General features: G+C 43.2%; 1 protein-coding gene and 42 non-coding genes across 44 annotated transcripts in view; all 43 read right to left on the bottom strand.

The window, feature by feature from the left end:
* Positions 1 to 17,731, bottom strand: part of LOC110185035 (uncharacterized) — a 55,309-nt gene that overhangs the window by 23,590 nt on the left and 13,988 nt on the right. The gene's annotated exons all lie outside the window — the stretch shown is intronic.
* Positions 301 to 419, bottom strand: LOC147643804 (5S ribosomal RNA). Its single transcript, XR_015271556.1, has one exon. It is a non-coding gene; the product is annotated as a 5S ribosomal RNA (ribosomal RNA).
* On the bottom strand, positions 723 to 841 carry LOC147643803 (5S ribosomal RNA). Its single transcript, XR_015271555.1, has one exon. It is a non-coding gene; the product is annotated as a 5S ribosomal RNA (ribosomal RNA).
* On the bottom strand, positions 1,145 to 1,263 carry LOC147643802 (5S ribosomal RNA). The gene has a single exon (XR_015271554.1). It is a non-coding gene; the product is annotated as a 5S ribosomal RNA (ribosomal RNA).
* On the bottom strand, positions 1,567 to 1,685 carry LOC147643801 (5S ribosomal RNA). The gene has a single exon (XR_015271553.1). It is a non-coding gene; the product is annotated as a 5S ribosomal RNA (ribosomal RNA).
* Positions 1,989 to 2,107, bottom strand: LOC147643800 (5S ribosomal RNA). The gene has a single exon (XR_015271552.1). It is a non-coding gene; the product is annotated as a 5S ribosomal RNA (ribosomal RNA).
* LOC147643799 (5S ribosomal RNA) lies at positions 2,411 to 2,529 on the bottom strand. Its single transcript, XR_015271551.1, has one exon. It is a non-coding gene; the product is annotated as a 5S ribosomal RNA (ribosomal RNA).
* LOC147643798 (5S ribosomal RNA) lies at positions 2,833 to 2,951 on the bottom strand. The gene has a single exon (XR_015271550.1). It is a non-coding gene; the product is annotated as a 5S ribosomal RNA (ribosomal RNA).
* Positions 3,255 to 3,373, bottom strand: LOC147643797 (5S ribosomal RNA). The gene has a single exon (XR_015271549.1). It is a non-coding gene; the product is annotated as a 5S ribosomal RNA (ribosomal RNA).
* LOC147643796 (5S ribosomal RNA) lies at positions 3,677 to 3,795 on the bottom strand. The gene has a single exon (XR_015271547.1). It is a non-coding gene; the product is annotated as a 5S ribosomal RNA (ribosomal RNA).
* Positions 4,099 to 4,217, bottom strand: LOC147643795 (5S ribosomal RNA). Its single transcript, XR_015271587.1, has one exon. It is a non-coding gene; the product is annotated as a 5S ribosomal RNA (ribosomal RNA).
* On the bottom strand, positions 4,521 to 4,639 carry LOC147643794 (5S ribosomal RNA). The gene has a single exon (XR_015271586.1). It is a non-coding gene; the product is annotated as a 5S ribosomal RNA (ribosomal RNA).
* On the bottom strand, positions 4,943 to 5,061 carry LOC147643793 (5S ribosomal RNA). The gene has a single exon (XR_015271546.1). It is a non-coding gene; the product is annotated as a 5S ribosomal RNA (ribosomal RNA).
* Positions 5,365 to 5,483, bottom strand: LOC147643792 (5S ribosomal RNA). The gene has a single exon (XR_015271545.1). It is a non-coding gene; the product is annotated as a 5S ribosomal RNA (ribosomal RNA).
* Positions 5,787 to 5,905, bottom strand: LOC147643791 (5S ribosomal RNA). The gene has a single exon (XR_015271544.1). It is a non-coding gene; the product is annotated as a 5S ribosomal RNA (ribosomal RNA).
* Positions 6,209 to 6,327, bottom strand: LOC147643790 (5S ribosomal RNA). Its single transcript, XR_015271543.1, has one exon. It is a non-coding gene; the product is annotated as a 5S ribosomal RNA (ribosomal RNA).
* On the bottom strand, positions 6,631 to 6,749 carry LOC147643789 (5S ribosomal RNA). Its single transcript, XR_015271585.1, has one exon. It is a non-coding gene; the product is annotated as a 5S ribosomal RNA (ribosomal RNA).
* LOC147643788 (5S ribosomal RNA) lies at positions 7,053 to 7,171 on the bottom strand. The gene has a single exon (XR_015271652.1). It is a non-coding gene; the product is annotated as a 5S ribosomal RNA (ribosomal RNA).
* On the bottom strand, positions 7,475 to 7,593 carry LOC147643787 (5S ribosomal RNA). Its single transcript, XR_015271651.1, has one exon. It is a non-coding gene; the product is annotated as a 5S ribosomal RNA (ribosomal RNA).
* Positions 7,897 to 8,015, bottom strand: LOC147643786 (5S ribosomal RNA). Its single transcript, XR_015271650.1, has one exon. It is a non-coding gene; the product is annotated as a 5S ribosomal RNA (ribosomal RNA).
* LOC147643785 (5S ribosomal RNA) lies at positions 8,319 to 8,437 on the bottom strand. The gene has a single exon (XR_015271649.1). It is a non-coding gene; the product is annotated as a 5S ribosomal RNA (ribosomal RNA).
* On the bottom strand, positions 8,741 to 8,859 carry LOC147643784 (5S ribosomal RNA). Its single transcript, XR_015271648.1, has one exon. It is a non-coding gene; the product is annotated as a 5S ribosomal RNA (ribosomal RNA).
* LOC147643783 (5S ribosomal RNA) lies at positions 9,163 to 9,281 on the bottom strand. The gene has a single exon (XR_015271646.1). It is a non-coding gene; the product is annotated as a 5S ribosomal RNA (ribosomal RNA).
* Positions 9,585 to 9,703, bottom strand: LOC147643782 (5S ribosomal RNA). Its single transcript, XR_015271584.1, has one exon. It is a non-coding gene; the product is annotated as a 5S ribosomal RNA (ribosomal RNA).
* LOC147643781 (5S ribosomal RNA) lies at positions 10,007 to 10,125 on the bottom strand. Its single transcript, XR_015271645.1, has one exon. It is a non-coding gene; the product is annotated as a 5S ribosomal RNA (ribosomal RNA).
* Positions 10,429 to 10,547, bottom strand: LOC147643780 (5S ribosomal RNA). The gene has a single exon (XR_015271644.1). It is a non-coding gene; the product is annotated as a 5S ribosomal RNA (ribosomal RNA).
* LOC147643779 (5S ribosomal RNA) lies at positions 10,851 to 10,969 on the bottom strand. Its single transcript, XR_015271643.1, has one exon. It is a non-coding gene; the product is annotated as a 5S ribosomal RNA (ribosomal RNA).
* LOC147643778 (5S ribosomal RNA) lies at positions 11,273 to 11,391 on the bottom strand. The gene has a single exon (XR_015271642.1). It is a non-coding gene; the product is annotated as a 5S ribosomal RNA (ribosomal RNA).
* Positions 11,695 to 11,813, bottom strand: LOC147643777 (5S ribosomal RNA). Its single transcript, XR_015271641.1, has one exon. It is a non-coding gene; the product is annotated as a 5S ribosomal RNA (ribosomal RNA).
* LOC147643776 (5S ribosomal RNA) lies at positions 12,117 to 12,235 on the bottom strand. The gene has a single exon (XR_015271640.1). It is a non-coding gene; the product is annotated as a 5S ribosomal RNA (ribosomal RNA).
* On the bottom strand, positions 12,539 to 12,657 carry LOC147643775 (5S ribosomal RNA). The gene has a single exon (XR_015271639.1). It is a non-coding gene; the product is annotated as a 5S ribosomal RNA (ribosomal RNA).
* On the bottom strand, positions 12,961 to 13,079 carry LOC147643774 (5S ribosomal RNA). Its single transcript, XR_015271638.1, has one exon. It is a non-coding gene; the product is annotated as a 5S ribosomal RNA (ribosomal RNA).
* LOC147643773 (5S ribosomal RNA) lies at positions 13,383 to 13,501 on the bottom strand. The gene has a single exon (XR_015271637.1). It is a non-coding gene; the product is annotated as a 5S ribosomal RNA (ribosomal RNA).
* LOC147643772 (5S ribosomal RNA) lies at positions 13,805 to 13,923 on the bottom strand. The gene has a single exon (XR_015271635.1). It is a non-coding gene; the product is annotated as a 5S ribosomal RNA (ribosomal RNA).
* On the bottom strand, positions 14,227 to 14,345 carry LOC147643771 (5S ribosomal RNA). Its single transcript, XR_015271634.1, has one exon. It is a non-coding gene; the product is annotated as a 5S ribosomal RNA (ribosomal RNA).
* LOC147643770 (5S ribosomal RNA) lies at positions 14,649 to 14,767 on the bottom strand. The gene has a single exon (XR_015271633.1). It is a non-coding gene; the product is annotated as a 5S ribosomal RNA (ribosomal RNA).
* Positions 15,071 to 15,189, bottom strand: LOC147643769 (5S ribosomal RNA). The gene has a single exon (XR_015271632.1). It is a non-coding gene; the product is annotated as a 5S ribosomal RNA (ribosomal RNA).
* Positions 15,493 to 15,611, bottom strand: LOC147643768 (5S ribosomal RNA). Its single transcript, XR_015271631.1, has one exon. It is a non-coding gene; the product is annotated as a 5S ribosomal RNA (ribosomal RNA).
* On the bottom strand, positions 15,915 to 16,033 carry LOC147643767 (5S ribosomal RNA). Its single transcript, XR_015271630.1, has one exon. It is a non-coding gene; the product is annotated as a 5S ribosomal RNA (ribosomal RNA).
* LOC147643766 (5S ribosomal RNA) lies at positions 16,337 to 16,455 on the bottom strand. Its single transcript, XR_015271629.1, has one exon. It is a non-coding gene; the product is annotated as a 5S ribosomal RNA (ribosomal RNA).
* Positions 16,759 to 16,877, bottom strand: LOC147643765 (5S ribosomal RNA). The gene has a single exon (XR_015271628.1). It is a non-coding gene; the product is annotated as a 5S ribosomal RNA (ribosomal RNA).
* On the bottom strand, positions 17,181 to 17,299 carry LOC147643764 (5S ribosomal RNA). Its single transcript, XR_015271627.1, has one exon. It is a non-coding gene; the product is annotated as a 5S ribosomal RNA (ribosomal RNA).
* On the bottom strand, positions 17,603 to 17,721 carry LOC147643763 (5S ribosomal RNA). The gene has a single exon (XR_015271626.1). It is a non-coding gene; the product is annotated as a 5S ribosomal RNA (ribosomal RNA).

The raw sequence follows: 17,731 nt of genomic DNA, 5'->3' as shown, positions 1-17,731 counted from the left end.
AGTCGAAGGTCTTAACTGGACCCTTGTGCCACATTTCGCCCCTGCTACTCGAGGGCGATTTATTTCTATTTGCACCTTTGAGATATGACAGATACAGGCCTGCGGATGGCCCTTTCGTATTGGGATAGTAATGATTTGCTGGATTCTTAACCAAAATATGTATTGCGACCTCAGGGCAACGAATATTTTATAGTTTATGGCAACAAAGCAAGAAAATGTTTTTCGAAATAATATTTAGAAATTGTTATAAACTAGAGAAATACAAGTAAAAAGCGGAAAAAGGCAAAAAGTTGTTGACGAAGCCAACAACACGCGGTGTTCCCAAGCGGTCCCCCATCTAAGTACTAACCGCGCCCGACGCTGCTTAATTTCGGTGATCGGACGAGAACCGATGTATTCAGCGTGGTATGGTCGTTGGCGAAAGTCGAAGGTCTTAACTGGACCCTTGTGCCACATTTCGCCCCTGCTACTCGAGGGCGATTTATTTCTATTTGCACCTTTGAGATATGACAGATACAGGGCTGCGGATGGCCCTTTCGTATTGGGATAGTAATGATTTGCTGGATTCTTAACCAAAATATGTATTGCGACCTCAGGGCAACGAATATTTTATAGTTTATGGCAACAAAGCAAGAAAATGTTTTTCGAAATAATATTTAGAAATTGTTATAAACTAGAGAAATACAAGTAAAAAGCGGAAAAAGGCAAAAAGTTGTTGACGAAGCCAACAACACGCGGTGTTCCCAAGCGGTCCCCCATCTAAGTACTAACCGCGCCCGACGCTGCTTAATTTCGGTGATCGGACGAGAACCGATGTATTCAGCGTGGTATGGTCGTTGGCGAAAGTCGAAGGTCTTAACTGGACCCTTGTGCCACATTTCGCCCCTGCTACTCGAGGGCGATTTATTTCTATTTGCACCTTTGAGATATGACAGATACAGGGCTGCGGATGGCCCTTTCGTATTGGGATAGCAATGATTTGCTGGATTCTTAACCAAAATATGTATTGCGACCTCAGGGCAACGAATATTTTATAGTTTATGGCAACAAAGCAAGAAAATGTTTTTCGAAATAATATTTAGAAATTGTTATAAACTAGAGAAATACAAGTAAAAAGCGGAAAAAGGCAAAAAGTTGTTGACGAAGCCAACAACACGCGGTGTTCCCAAGCGGTCCCCCATCTAAGTACTAACCGCGCCCGACGCTGCTTAATTTCGGTGATCGGACGAGAACCGATGTATTCAGCGTGGTATGGTCGTTGGCGAAAGTCGAAGGTCTTAACTGGACCCTTGTGCCACATTTCGCCCCTGCTACTCGAGGGCGATTTATTTCTATTTGCACCTTTGAGATATGACAGATACAGGGCTGCGGATGGCCCTTTCGTATTGGGATAGCAATGATTTGCTGGATTCTTAACCAAAATATGTATTGCGACCTCAGGGCAACGAATATTTTATAGTTTATGGCAACAAAGCAAGAAAATGTTTTTCGAAATAATATTTAGAAATTGTTATAAACTAGAGAAATACAAGTAAAAAGCGGAAAAAGGCAAAAAGTTGTTGACGAAGCCAACAACACGCGGTGTTCCCAAGCGGTCCCCCATCTAAGTACTAACCGCGCCCGACGCTGCTTAATTTCGGTGATCGGACGAGAACCGATGTATTCAGCGTGGTATGGTCGTTGGCGAAAGTCGAAGGTCTTAACTGGACCCTTGTGCCACATTTCGCCCCTGCTACTCGAGGGCGATTTATTTCTATTTGCACCTTTGAGATATGACAGATACAGGGCTGCGGATGGCCCTTTCGTATTGGGATAGTAATGATTTGCTGGATTCTTAACCAAAATATGTATTGCGACCTCAGGGCAACGAATATTTTATAGTTTATGGCAACAAAGCAAGAAAATGTTTTTCGAAATAATATTTAGAAATTGTTATAAACTAGAGAAATACAAGTAAAAAGCGGAAAAAGGCAAAAAGTTGTTGACGAAGCCAACAACACGCGGTGTTCCCAAGCGGTCCCCCATCTAAGTACTAACCGCGCCCGACGCTGCTTAATTTCGGTGATCGGACGAGAACCGATGTATTCAGCGTGGTATGGTCGTTGGCGAAAGTCGAAGGTCTTAACTGGACCCTTGTGCCACATTTCGCCCCTGCTACTCGAGGGCGATTTATTTCTATTTGCACCTTTGAGATATGACAGATACAGGGCTGCGGATGGCCCTTTCGTATTGGGATAGCAATGATTTGCTGGATTCTTAACCAAAATATGTATTGCGACCTCAGGGCAACGAATATTTTATAGTTTATGGCAACAAAGCAAGAAAATGTTTTTCGAAATAATATTTAGAAATTGTTATAAACTAGAGAAATACAAGTAAAAAGCGGAAAAAGGCAAAAAGTTGTTGACGAAGCCAACAACACGCGGTGTTCCCAAGCGGTCCCCCATCTAAGTACTAACCGCGCCCGACGCTGCTTAATTTCGGTGATCGGACGAGAACCGATGTATTCAGCGTGGTATGGTCGTTGGCGAAAGTCGAAGGTCTTAACTGGACCCTTGTGCCACATTTCGCCCCTGCTACTCGAGGGCGATTTATTTCTATTTGCACCTTTGAGATATGACAGATACAGGGCTGCGGATGGCCCTTTCGTATTGGGATAGCAATGATTTGCTGGATTCTTAACCAAAATATGTATTGCGACCTCAGGGCAACGAATATTTTATAGTTTATGGCAACAAAGCAAGAAAATGTTTTTCGAAATAATATTTAGAAATTGTTATAAACTAGAGAAATACAAGTAAAAAGCGGAAAAAGGCAAAAAGTTGTTGACGAAGCCAACAACACGCGGTGTTCCCAAGCGGTCCCCCATCTAAGTACTAACCGCGCCCGACGCTGCTTAATTTCGGTGATCGGACGAGAACCGATGTATTCAGCGTGGTATGGTCGTTGGCGAAAGTCGAAGGTCTTAACTGGACCCTTGTGCCACATTTCGCCCCTGCTACTCGAGGGCGATTTATTTCTATTTGCACCTTTGAGATATGACAGATACAGGGCTGCGGATGGCCCTTTCGTATTGGGATAGTAATGATTTGCTGGATTCTTAACCAAAATATGTATTGCGACCTCAGGGCAACGAATATTTTATAGTTTATGGCAACAAAGCAAGAAAATGTTTTTCGAAATAATATTTAGAAATTGTTATAAACTAGAGAAATACAAGTAAAAAGCGGAAAAAGGCAAAAAGTTGTTGACGAAGCCAACAACACGCGGTGTTCCCAAGCGGTCCCCCATCTAAGTACTAACCGCGCCCGACGCTGCTTAATTTCGGTGATCGGACGAGAACCGATGTATTCAGCGTGGTATGGTCGTTGGCGAAAGTCGAAGGTCTTAACTGGACCCTTGTGCCACATTTCGCCCCTGCTACTCGAGGGCGATTTATTTCTATTTGCACCTTTGAGATATGACAGATACAGGGCTGCGGATGGCCCTTTCGTATTGGGATAGCAATGATTTGCTGGATTCTTAACCAAAATATGTATTGCGACCTCAGGGCAACGAATATTTTATAGTTTATGGCAACAAAGCAAGAAAATGTTTTTCGAAATAATATTTAGAAATTGTTATAAACTAGAGAAATACAAGTAAAAAGCGGAAAAAGGCAAAATGTTGTTGACGAAGCCAACAACACGCGGTGTTCCCAAGCGGTCCCCCATCTAAGTACTAACCGCGCCCGACGCTGCTTAATTTCGGTGATCGGACGAGAACCGATGTATTCAGCGTGGTATGGTCGTTGGCGAAAGTCGAAGGTCTTAACTGGACCCTTGTGCCACATTTCGCCCATTCTACTCGAGGGCGATTTATTTCTATTTGCACCTTTGAGATATGACAGATACAGGGCTGCGGATGGCCCTTTCGTATTGGGATAGTAATGATTTGCTGGATTCTTAACCAAAATATGTATTGCGACCTCAGGGCAACGAATATTTTATAGTTTATGGCAACAAAGCAAGAAAATGTTTTTCGAAATAATATTTAGAAATTGTTATAAACTAGAGAAATACAAGTAAAAAGCGGAAAAAGGCAAAAAGTTGTTGACGAAGCCAACAACACGCGGTGTTCCCAAGCGGTCCCTCATCTAAGTACTAACCGCGCCCGACGCTGCTTAATTTCGGTGATCGGACGAGAACCGATGTATTCAGCGTGGTATGGTCGTTGGCGAAAGTCGAAGGTCTTAACTGGACCCTTGTGCCACATTTCGCCCCTGCTACTCGAGGGCGATTTATTTCTATTTGCACCTTTGAGATATGACAGATACAGGGCTGCGGATGGCCCTTTCGTATTGGGATAGCAATGATTTGCTGGATTCTTAACCAAAATATGTATTGCGACCTCAGGGCAACGAATATTTTATAGTTTATGGCAACAAAGCAAGAAAATGTTTTTCGAAATAATATTTAGAAATTGTTATAAACTAGAGAAATACAAGTAAAAAGCGGAAAAAGGCAAAAAGTTGTTGACGAAGCCAACAACACGCGGTGTTCCCAAGCGGTCCCTCATCTAAGTACTAACCGCGCCCGACGCTGCTTAATTTCGGTGATCGGACGAGAACCGATGTATTCAGCGTGGTATGGTCGTTGGCGAAAGTCGAAGGTCTTAACTGGACCCTTGTGCCACATTTCGCCCCTGCTACTCGAGGGCGATTTATTTCTATTTGCACCTTTGAGATATGACAGATACAGGCCTGCGGATGGCCCTTTCGTATTGGGATAGTAATGATTTGCTGGATTCTTAACCAAAATATGTATTGCGACCTCAGGGCAACGAATATTTTATAGTTTATGGCAACAAAGCAAGAAAATGTTTTTCGAAATAATATTTAGAAATTGTTATAAACTAGAGAAATACAAGTAAAAAGCGGAAAAAGGCAAAAAGTTGTTGACGAAGCCAACAACACGCGGTGTTCCCAAGCGGTCCCCCATCTAAGTACTAACCGCGCCCGACGCTGCTTAATTTCGGTGATCGGACGAGAACCGATGTATTCAGCGTGGTATGGTCGTTGGCGAAAGTCGAAGGTCTTAACTGGACCCTTGTGCCACATTTCGCCCCTGCTACTCGAGGGCGATTTATTTCTATTTGCACCTTTGAGATATGACAGATACAGGGCTGCGGATGGCCCTTTCGTATTGGGATAGCAATGATTTGCTGGATTCTTAACCAAAATATGTATTGCGACCTCAGGGCAACGAATATTTTATAGTTTATGGCAACAAAGCAAGAAAATGTTTTTCGAAATAATATTTAGAAATTGTTATAAACTAGAGAAATACAAGTAAAAAGCGGAAAAAGGCAAAAAGTTGTTGACGAAGCCAACAACACGCGGTGTTCCCAAGCGGTCCCCCATCTAAGTACTAACCGCGCCCGACGCTGCTTAATTTCGGTGATCGGACGAGAACCGATGTATTCAGCGTGGTATGGTCGTTGGCGAAAGTCGAAGGTCTTAACTGGACCCTTGTGCCACATTTCGCCCCTGCTACTCGAGGGCGATTTATTTCTATTTGCACCTTTGAGATATGACAGATACAGGGCTGCGGATGGCCCTTTCGTATTGGGATAGCAATGATTTGCTGGATTCTTAACCAAAATATGTATTGCGACCTCAGGGCAACGAATATTTTATAGTTTATGGCAACAAAGCAAGAAAATGTTTTTCGAAATAATATTTAGAAATTGTTATAAACTAGAGAAATACAAGTAAAAAGCGGAAAAAGGCAAAAAGTTGTTGACGAAGCCAACAACACGCGGTGTTCCCAAGCGGTCCCCCATCTAAGTACTAACCGCGCCCGACGCTGCTTAATTTCGGTGATCGGACGAGAACCGATGTATTCAGCGTGGTATGGTCGTTGGCGAAAGTCGAAGGTCTTAACTGGACCCTTGTGCCACATTTCGCCCCTGCTACTCGAGGGCGATTTATTTCTATTTGCACCTTTGAGATATGACAGATACAGGGCTGCGGATGGCCCTTTCGTATTGGGATAGTAATGATTTGCTGGATTCTTAACCAAAATATGTATTGCGACCTCAGGGCAACGAATATTTTATAGTTTATGGCAACAAAGCAAGAAAATGTTTTTCGAAATAATATTTAGAAATTGTTATAAACTAGAGAAATACAAGTAAAAAGCGGAAAAAGGCAAAAAGTTGTTGACGAAGCCAACAACACGCGGTGTTCCCAAGCGGTCCCCCATCTAAGTACTAACCGCGCCCGACGCTGCTTAATTTCGGTGATCGGACGAGAACCGATGTATTCAGCGTGGTATGGTCGTTGGCGAAAGTCGAAGGTCTTAACTGGACCCTTGTGCCACATTTCGCCCCTGCTACTCGAGGGCGATTTATTTCTATTTGCACCTTTGAGATATGACAGATACAGGGCTGCGGATGGCCCTTTCGTATTGGGATAGCAATGATTTGCTGGATTCTTAACCAAAATATGTATTGCGACCTCAGGGCAACGAATATTTTATAGTTTATGGCAACAAAGCAAGAAAATGTTTTTCGAAATAATATTTAGAAATTGTTATAAACTAGAGAAATACAAGTAAAAAGCGGAAAAAGGCAAAAAGTTGTTGACGAAGCCAACAACACGCGGTGTTCCCAAGCGGTCCCTCATCTAAGTACTAACCGCGCCCGACGCTGCTTAATTTCGGTGATCGGACGAGAACCGATGTATTCAGCGTGGTATGGTCGTTGGCGAAAGTCGAAGGTCTTAACTGGACCCTTGTGCCACATTTCGCCCCTGCTACTCGAGGGCGATTTATTTCTATTTGCACCTTTGAGATATGACAGATACAGGGCTGCGGATGGCCCTTTCGTATTGGGATAGCAATGATTTGCTGGATTCTTAACCAAAATATGTATTGCGACCTCAGGGCAACGAATATTTTATAGTTTATGGCAACAAAGCAAGAAAATGTTTTTCGAAATAATATTTAGAAATTGTTATAAACTAGAGAAATACAAGTAAAAAGCGGAAAAAGGCAAAAAGTTGTTGACGAAGCCAACAACACGCGGTGTTCCCAAGCGGTCCCCCATCTAAGTACTAACCGCGCCCGACGCTGCTTAATTTCGGTGATCGGACGAGAACCGATGTATTCAGCGTGGTATGGTCGTTGGCGAAAGTCGAAGGTCTTAACTGGACCCTTGTGCCACATTTCGCCCCTGCTACTCGAGGGCGATTTATTTCTATTTGCACCTTTGAGATATGACAGATACAGGGCTGCGGATGGCCCTTTCGTATTGGGATAGTAATGATTTGCTGGATTCTTAACCAAAATATGTATTGCGACCTCAGGGCAACGAATATTTTATAGTTTATGGCAACAAAGCAAGAAAATGTTTTTCGAAATAATATTTAGAAATTGTTATAAACTAGAGAAATACAAGTAAAAAGCGGAAAAAGGCAAAAAGTTGTTGACGAAGCCAACAACACGCGGTGTTCCCAAGCGGTCCCCCATCTAAGTACTAACCGCGCCCGACGCTGCTTAATTTCGGTGATCGGACGAGAACCGATGTATTCAGCGTGGTATGGTCGTTGGCGAAAGTCGAAGGTCTTAACTGGACCCTTGTGCCACATTTCGCCCCTGCTACTCGAGGGCGATTTATTTCTATTTGCACCTTTGAGATATGACAGATACAGGGCTGCGGATGGCCCTTTCGTATTGGGATAGTAATGATTTGCTGGATTCTTAACCAAAATATGTATTGCGACCTCAGGGCAACGAATATTTTATAGTTTATGGCAACAAAGCAAGAAAATGTTTTTCGAAATAATATTTAGAAATTGTTATAAACTAGAGAAATACAAGTAAAAAGCGGAAAAAGGCAAAAAGTTGTTGACGAAGCCAACAACACGCGGTGTTCCCAAGCGGTCCCCCATCTAAGTACTAACCGCGCCCGACGCTGCTTAATTTCGGTGATCGGACGAGAACCGATGTATTCAGCGTGGTATGGTCGTTGGCGAAAGTCGAAGGTCTTAACTGGACCCTTGTGCCACATTTCGCCCCTGCTACTCGAGGGCGATTTATTTCTATTTGCACCTTTGAGATATGACAGATACAGGGCTGCGGATGGCCCTTTCGTATTGGGATAGCAATGATTTGCTGGATTCTTAACCAAAATATGTATTGCGACCTCAGGGCAACGAATATTTTATAGTTTATGGCAACAAAGCAAGAAAATGTTTTTCGAAATAATATTTAGAAATTGTTATAAACTAGAGAAATACAAGTAAAAAGCGGAAAAAGGCAAAATGTTGTTGACGAAGCCAACAACACGCGGTGTTCCCAAGCGGTCCCCCATCTAAGTACTAACCGCGCCCGACGCTGCTTAATTTCGGTGATCGGACGAGAACCGATGTATTCAGCGTGGTATGGTCGTTGGCGAAAGTCGAAGGTCTTAACTGGACCCTTGTGCCACATTTCGCCCCTGCTACTCGAGGGCGATTTATTTCTATTTGCACCTTTGAGATATGACAGATACAGGGCTGCGGATGGCCCTTTCGTATTGGGATAGTAATGATTTGCTGGATTCTTAACCAAAATATGTATTGCGACCTCAGGGCAACGAATATTTTATAGTTTATGGCAACAAAGCAAGAAAATGTTTTTCAAAATAATATTTAGAAATTGTTATAAACTAGAGAAATACAAGTAAAAAGCGGAAAAAGGCAAAAAGTTGTTGACGAAGCCAACAACACGCGGTGTTCCCAAGCGGTCCCCCATCTAAGTACTAACCGCGCCCGACGCTGCTTAATTTCGGTGATCGGACGAGAACCGATGTATTCAGCGTGGTATGGTCGTTGGCGAAAGTCGAAGGTCTTAACTGGACCCTTGTGCCACATTTCGCCCCTGCTACTCGAGGGCGATTTATTTCTATTTGCACCTTTGAGATATGACAGATACAGGGCTGCGGATGGCCCTTTCGTATTGGGATAGTAATGATTTGCTGGATTCTTAACCAAAATATGTATTGCGACCTCAGGGCAACGAATATTTTATAGTTTATGGCAACAAAGCAAGAAAATGTTTTTCGAAATAATATTTAGAAATTGTTATAAACTAGAGAAATACAAGTAAAAAGCGGAAAAAGGCAAAAAGTTGTTGACGAAGCCAACAACACGCGGTGTTCCCAAGCGGTCCCCCATCTAAGTACTAACCGCGCCCGACGCTGCTTAATTTCGGTGATCGGACGAGAACCGATGTATTCAGCGTGGTATGGTCGTTGGCGAAAGTCGAAGGTCTTAACTGGACCCTTGTGCCACATTTCGCCCCTGCTACTCGAGGGCGATTTATTTCTATTTGCACCTTTGAGATATGACAGATACAGGGCTGCGGATGGCCCTTTCGTATTGGGATAGCAATGATTTGCTGGATTCTTAACCAAAATATGTATTGCGACCTCAGGGCAACGAATATTTTATAGTTTATGGCAACAAAGCAAGAAAATGTTTTTCGAAATAATATTTAGAAATTGTTATAAACTAGAGAAATACAAGTAAAAAGCGGAAAAAGGCAAAAAGTTGTTGACGAAGCCAACAACACGCGGTGTTCCCAAGCGGTCCCTCATCTAAGTACTAACCGCGCCCGACGCTGCTTAATTTCGGTGATCGGACGAGAACCGATGTATTCAGCGTGGTATGGTCGTTGGCGAAAGTCGAAGGTCTTAACTGGACCCTTGTGCCACATTTCGCCCCTGCTACTCGAGGGCGATTTATTTCTATTTGCACCTTTGAGATATGACAGATACAGGGCTGCGGATGGCCCTTTCGTATTGGGATAGCAATGATTTGCTGGATTCTTAACCAAAATATGTATTGCGACCTCAGGGCAACGAATATTTTATAGTTTATGGCAACAAAGCAAGAAAATGTTTTTCGAAATAATATTTAGAAATTGTTATAAACTAGAGAAATACAAGTAAAAAGCGGAAAAAGGCAAAATGTTGTTGACGAAGCCAACAACACGCGGTGTTCCCAAGCGGTCCCCCATCTAAGTACTAACCGCGCCCGACGCTGCTTAATTTCGGTGATCGGACGAGAACCGATGTATTCAGCGTGGTATGGTCGTTGGCGAAAGTCGAAGGTCTTAACTGGACCCTTGTGCCACATTTCGCCCATTCTACTCGAGGGCGATTTATTTCTATTTGCACCTTTGAGATATGACAGATACAGGGCTGCGGATGGCCCTTTCGTATTGGGATAGTAATGATTTGCTGGATTCTTAACCAAAATATGTATTGCGACCTCAGGGCAACGAATATTTTATAGTTTATGGCAACAAAGCAAGAAAATGTTTTTCGAAATAATATTTAGAAATTGTTATAAACTAGAGAAATACAAGTAAAAAGCGGAAAAAGGCAAAAAGTTGTTGACGAAGCCAACAACACGCGGTGTTCCCAAGCGGTCCCCCATCTAAGTACTAACCGCGCCCGACGCTGCTTAATTTCGGTGATCGGACGAGAACCGATGTATTCAGCGTGGTATGGTCGTTGGCGAAAGTCGAAGGTCTTAACTGGACCCTTGTGCCACATTTCGCCCCTGCTACTCGAGGGCGATTTATTTCTATTTGCACCTTTGAGATATGACAGATACAGGGCTGCGGATGGCCCTTTCGTATTGGGATAGCAATGATTTGCTGGATTCTTAACCAAAATATGTATTGCGACCTCAGGGCAACGAATATTTTATAGTTTATGGCAACAAAGCAAGAAAATGTTTTTCGAAATAATATTTAGAAATTGTTATAAACTAGAGAAATACAAGTAAAAAGCGGAAAAAGGCAAAAAGTTGTTGACGAAGCCAACAACACGCGGTGTTCCCAAGCGGTCCCCCATCTAAGTACTAACCGCGCCCGACGCTGCTTAATTTCGGTGATCGGACGAGAACCGATGTATTCAGCGTGGTATGGTCGTTGGCGAAAGTCGAAGGTCTTAACTGGACCCTTGTGCCACATTTCGCCCCTGCTACTCGAGGGCGATTTATTTCTATTTGCACCTTTGAGATATGACAGATACAGGGCTGCGGATGGCCCTTTCGTATTGGGATAGCAATGATTTGCTGGATTCTTAACCAAAATATGTATTGCGACCTCAGGGCAACGAATATTTTATAGTTTATGGCAACAAAGCAAGAAAATGTTTTTCGAAATAATATTTAGAAATTGTTATAAACTAGAGAAATACAAGTAAAAAGCGGAAAAAGGCAAAAAGTTGTTGACGAAGCCAACAACACGCGGTGTTCCCAAGCGGTCCCCCATCTAAGTACTAACCGCGCCCGACGCTGCTTAATTTCGGTGATCGGACGAGAACCGATGTATTCAGCGTGGTATGGTCGTTGGCGAAAGTCGAAGGTCTTAACTGGACCCTTGTGCCACATTTCGCCCCTGCTACTCGAGGGCGATTTATTTCTATTTGCACCTTTGAGATATGACAGATACAGGCCTGCGGATGGCCCTTTCGTATTGGGATAGTAATGATTTGCTGGATTCTTAACCAAAATATGTATTGCGACCTCAGGGCAACGAATATTTTATAGTTTATGGCAACAAAGCAAGAAAATGTTTTTCAAAATAATATTTAGAAATTGTTATAAACTAGAGAAATACAAGTAAAAAGCGGAAAAAGGCAAAAAGTTGTTGACGAAGCCAACAACACGCGGTGTTCCCAAGCGGTCCCCCATCTAAGTACTAACCGCGCCCGACGCTGCTTAATTTCGGTGATCGGACGAGAACCGATGTATTCAGCGTGGTATGGTCGTTGGCGAAAGTCGAAGGTCTTAACTGGACCCTTGTGCCACATTTCGCCCCTGCTACTCGAGGGCGATTTATTTCTATTTGCACCTTTGAGATATGACAGATACAGGGCTGCGGATGGCCCTTTCGTATTGGGATAGCAATGATTTGCTGGATTCTTAACCAAAATATGTATTGCGACCTCAGGGCAACGAATATTTTATAGTTTATGGCAACAAAGCAAGAAAATGTTTTTCGAAATAATATTTAGAAATTGTTATAAACTAGAGAAATACAAGTAAAAAGCGGAAAAAGGCAAAAAGTTGTTGACGAAGCCAACAACACGCGGTGTTCCCAAGCGGTCCCCCATCTAAGTACTAACCGCGCCCGACGCTGCTTAATTTCGGTGATCGGACGAGAACCGATGTATTCAGCGTGGTATGGTCGTTGGCGAAAGTCGAAGGTCTTAACTGGACCCTTGTGCCACATTTCGCCCCTGCTACTCGAGGGCGATTTATTTCTATTTGCACCTTTGAGATATGACAGATACAGGGCTGCGGATGGCCCTTTCGTATTGGGATAGTAATGATTTGCTGGATTCTTAACCAAAATATGTATTGCGACCTCAGGGCAACGAATATTTTATAGTTTATGGCAACAAAGCAAGAAAATGTTTTTCAAAATAATATTTAGAAATTGTTATAAACTAGAGAAATACAAGTAAAAAGCGGAAAAAGGCAAAAAGTTGTTGACGAAGCCAACAACACGCGGTGTTCCCAAGCGGTCCCCCATCTAAGTACTAACCGCGCCCGACGCTGCTTAATTTCGGTGATCGGACGAGAACCGATGTATTCAGCGTGGTATGGTCGTTGGCGAAAGTCGAAGGTCTTAACTGGACCCTTGTGCCACATTTCGCCCCTGCTACTCGAGGGCGATTTATTTCTATTTGCACCTTTGAGATATGACAGATACAGGGCTGCGGATGGCCCTTTCGTATTGGGATAGCAATGATTTGCTGGATTCTTAACCAAAATATGTATTGCGACCTCAGGGCAACGAATATTTTATAGTTTATGGCAACAAAGCAAGAAAATGTTTTTCGAAATAATATTTAGAAATTGTTATAAACTAGAGAAATACAAGTAAAAAGCGGAAAAAGGCAAAAAGTTGTTGACGAAGCCAACAACACGCGGTGTTCCCAAGCGGTCCCCCATCTAAGTACTAACCGCGCCCGACGCTGCTTAATTTCGGTGATCGGACGAGAACCGATGTATTCAGCGTGGTATGGTCGTTGGCGAAAGTCGAAGGTCTTAACTGGACCCTTGTGCCACATTTCGCCCCTGCTACTCGAGGGCGATTTATTTCTATTTGCACCTTTGAGATATGACAGATACAGGCCTGCGGATGGCCCTTTCGTATTGGGATAGTAATGATTTGCTGGATTCTTAACCAAAATATGTATTGCGACCTCAGGGCAACGAATATTTTATAGTTTATGGCAACAAAGCAAGAAAATGTTTTTCAAAATAATATTTAGAAATTGTTATAAACTAGAGAAATACAAGTAAAAAGCGGAAAAAGGCAAAAAGTTGTTGACGAAGCCAACAACACGCGGTGTTCCCAAGCGGTCCCCCATCTAAGTACTAACCGCGCCCGACGCTGCTTAATTTCGGTGATCGGACGAGAACCGATGTATTCAGCGTGGTATGGTCGTTGGCGAAAGTCGAAGGTCTTAACTGGACCCTTGTGCCACATTTCGCCCCTGCTACTCGAGGGCGATTTATTTCTATTTGCACCTTTGAGATATGACAGATACAGGGCTGCGGATGGCCCTTTCGTATTGGGATAGCAATGATTTGCTGGATTCTTAACCAAAATATGTATTGCGACCTCAGGGCAACGAATATTTTATAGTTTATGGCAACAAAGCAAGAAAATGTTTTTCGAAATAATATTTAGAAATTGTTATAAACTAGAGAAATACAAGTAAAAAGCGGAAAAAGGCAAAAAGTTGTTGACGAAGCCAACAACACGCGGTGTTCCCAAGCGGTCCCCCATCTAAGTACTAACCGCGCCCGACGCTGCTTAATTTCGGTGATCGGACGAGAACCGATGTATTCAGCGTGGTATGGTCGTTGGCGAAAGTCGAAGGTCTTAACTGGACCCTTGTGCCACATTTCGCCCCTGCTACTCGAGGGCGATTTATTTCTATTTGCACCTTTGAGATATGACAGATACAGGGCTGCGGATGGCCCTTTCGTATTGGGATAGTAATGATTTGCTGGATTCTTAACCAAAATATGTATTGCGACCTCAGGGCAACGAATATTTTATAGTTTATGGCAACAAAGCAAGAAAATGTTTTTCGAAATAATATTTAGAAATTGTTATAAACTAGAGAAATACAAGTAAAAAGCGGAAAAAGGCAAAAAGTTGTTGACGAAGCCAACAACACGCGGTGTTCCCAAGCGGTCCCCCATCTAAGTACTAACCGCGCCCGACGCTGCTTAATTTCGGTGATCGGACGAGAACCGATGTATTCAGCGTGGTATGGTCGTTGGCGAAAGTCGAAGGTCTTAACTGGACCCTTGTGCCACATTTCGCCCCTGCTACTCGAGGGCGATTTATTTCTATTTGCACCTTTGAGATATGACAGATACAGGGCTGCGGATGGCCCTTTCGTATTGGGATAGCAATGATTTGCTGGATTCTTAACCAAAATATGTATTGCGACCTCAGGGCAACGAATATTTTATAGTTTATGGCAACAAAGCAAGAAAATGTTTTTCGAAATAATATTTAGAAATTGTTATAAACTAGAGAAATACAAGTAAAAAGCGGAAAAAGGCAAAAAGTTGTTGACGAAGCCAACAACACGCGGTGTTCCCAAGCGGTCCCCCATCTAAGTACTAACCGCGCCCGACGCTGCTTAATTTCGGTGATCGGACGAGAACCGATGTATTCAGCGTGGTATGGTCGTTGGCGAAAGTCGAAGGTCTTAACTGGACCCTTGTGCCACATTTCGCCCCTGCTACTCGAGGGCGATTTATTTCTATTTGCACCTTTGAGATATGACAGATACAGGGCTGCGGATGGCCCTTTCGTATTGGGATAGTAATGATTTGCTGGATTCTTAACCAAAATATGTATTGCGACCTCAGGGCAACGAATATTTTATAGTTTATGGCAACAAAGCAAGAAAATGTTTTTCGAAATAATATTTAGAAATTGTTATAAACTAGAGAAATACAAGTAAAAAGCGGAAAAAGGCAAAAAGTTGTTGACGAAGCCAACAACACGCGGTGTTCCCAAGCGGTCCCCCATCTAAGTACTAACCGCGCCCGACGCTGCTTAATTTCGGTGATCGGACGAGAACCGATGTATTCAGCGTGGTATGGTCGTTGGCGAAAGTCGAAGGTCTTAACTGGACCCTTGTGCCACATTTCGCCCCTGCTACTCGAGGGCGATTTATTTCTATTTGCACCTTTGAGATATGACAGATACAGGGCTGCGGATGGCCCTTTCGTATTGGGATAGCAATGATTTGCTGGATTCTTAACCAAAATATGTATTGCGACCTCAGGGCAACGAATATTTTATAGTTTATGGCAACAAAGCAAGAAAATGTTTTTCGAAATAATATTTAGAAATTGTTATAAACTAGAGAAATACAAGTAAAAAGCGGAAAAAGGCAAAAAGTTGTTGACGAAGCCAACAACACGCGGTGTTCCCAAGCGGTCCCCCATCTAAGTACTAACCGCGCCCGACGCTGCTTAATTTCGGTGATCGGACGAGAACCGATGTATTCAGCGTGGTATGGTCGTTGGCGAAAGTCGAAGGTCTTAACTGGACCCTTGTGCCACATTTCGCCCCTGCTACTCGAGGGCGATTTATTTCTATTTGCACCTTTGAGATATGACAGATACAGGGCTGCGGATGGCCCTTTCGTATTGGGATAGCAATGATTTGCTGGATTCTTAACCAAAATATGTATTGCGACCTCAGGGCAACGAATATTTTATAGTTTATGGCAACAAAGCAAGAAAATGTTTTTCGAAATAATATTTAGAAATTGTTATAAACTAGAGAAATACAAGTAAAAAGCGGAAAAAGGCAAAAAGTTGTTGACGAAGCCAACAACACGCGGTGTTCCCAAGCGGTCCCCCATCTAAGTACTAACCGCGCCCGACGCTGCTTAATTTCGGTGATCGGACGAGAACCGATGTATTCAGCGTGGTATGGTCGTTGGCGAAAGTCGAAGGTCTTAACTGGACCCTTGTGCCACATTTCGCCCCTGCTACTCGAGGGCGATTTATTTCTATTTGCACCTTTGAGATATGACAGATACAGGCCTGCGGATGGCCCTTTCGTATTGGGATAGTAATGATTTGCTGGATTCTTAACCAAAATATGTATTGCGACCTCAGGGCAACGAATATTTTATAGTTTATGGCAACAAAGCAAGAAAATGTTTTTCAAAATAATATTTAGAAATTGTTATAAACTAGAGAAATACAAGTAAAAAGCGGAAAAAGGCAAAAAGTTGTTGACGAAGCCAACAACACGCGGTGTTCCCAAGCGGTCCCCCATCTAAGTACTAACCGCGCCCGACGCTGCTTAATTTCGGTGATCGGACGAGAACCGATGTATTCAGCGTGGTATGGTCGTTGGCGAAAGTCGAAGGTCTTAACTGGACCCTTGTGCCACATTTCGCCCCTGCTACTCGAGGGCGATTTATTTCTATTTGCACCTTTGAGATATGACAGATACAGGGCTGCGGATGGCCCTTTCGTATTGGGATAGCAATGATTTGCTGGATTCTTAACCAAAATATGTATTGCGACCTCAGGGCAACGAATATTTTATAGTTTATGGCAACAAAGCAAGAAAATGTTTTTCGAAATAATATTTAGAAATTGTTATAAACTAGAGAAATACAAGTAAAAAGCGGAAAAAGGCAAAAAGTTGTTGACGAAGCCAACAACACGCGGTGTTCCCAAGCGGTCCCCCATCTAAGTACTAACCGCGCCCGACGCTGCTTAATTTCGGTGATCGGACGAGAACCGATGTATTCAGCGTGGTATGGTCGTTGGCGAAAGTCGAAGGTCTTAACTGGACCCTTGTGCCACATTTCGCCCCTGCTACTCGAGGGCGATTTATTTCTATTTGCACCTTTGAGATATGACAGATACAGGGCTGCGGATGGCCCTTTCGTATTGGGATAGTAATGATTTGCTGGATTCTTAACCAAAATATGTATTGCGACCTCAGGGCAACGAATATTTTATAGTTTATGGCAACAAAGCAAGAAAATGTTTTTCGAAATAATATTTAGAAATTGTTATAAACTAGAGAAATACAAGTAAAAAGCGGAAAAAGGCAAAAAGTTGTTGACGAAGCCAACAACACGCGGTGTTCCCAAGCGGTCCCCCATCTAAGTACTAACCGCGCCCGACGCTGCTTAATTTCGGTGATCGGACGAGAACCGATGTATTCAGCGTGGTATGGTCGTTGGCGAAAGTCGAAGGTCTTAACTGGACCCTTGTGCCACATTTCGCCCCTGCTACTCGAGGGCGATTTATTTCTATTTGCACCTTTGAGATATGACAGATACAGGGCTGCGGATGGCCCTTTCGTATTGGGATAGCAATGATTTGCTGGATTCTTAACCAAAATATGTATTGCGACCTCAGGGCAACGAATATTTTATAGTTTATGGCAACAAAGCAAGAAAATGTTTTTCGAAATAATATTTAGAAATTGTTATAAACTAGAGAAATACAAGTAAAAAGCGGAAAAAGGCAAAAAGTTGTTGACGAAGCCAACAACACGCGGTGTTCCCAAGCGGTCCCCCATCTAAGTACTAACCGCGCCCGACGCTGCTTAATTTCGGTGATCGGACGAGAACCGATGTATTCAGCGTGGTATGGTCGTTGGCGAAAGTCGAA

This window comes from Drosophila serrata, unplaced genomic scaffold (genome assembly GCF_035046125.1).
Source record: "Drosophila serrata isolate PLE 108 unplaced genomic scaffold, ASM3504612v1 contig_245, whole genome shotgun sequence".
NCBI classification, from domain to species: domain Eukaryota; kingdom Metazoa; phylum Arthropoda; class Insecta; order Diptera; family Drosophilidae; genus Drosophila; species Drosophila serrata.
The sequence above is the reverse complement of the archived record's forward strand: the minus strand, read 5'-3'. Positions and strand labels throughout refer to the sequence as shown.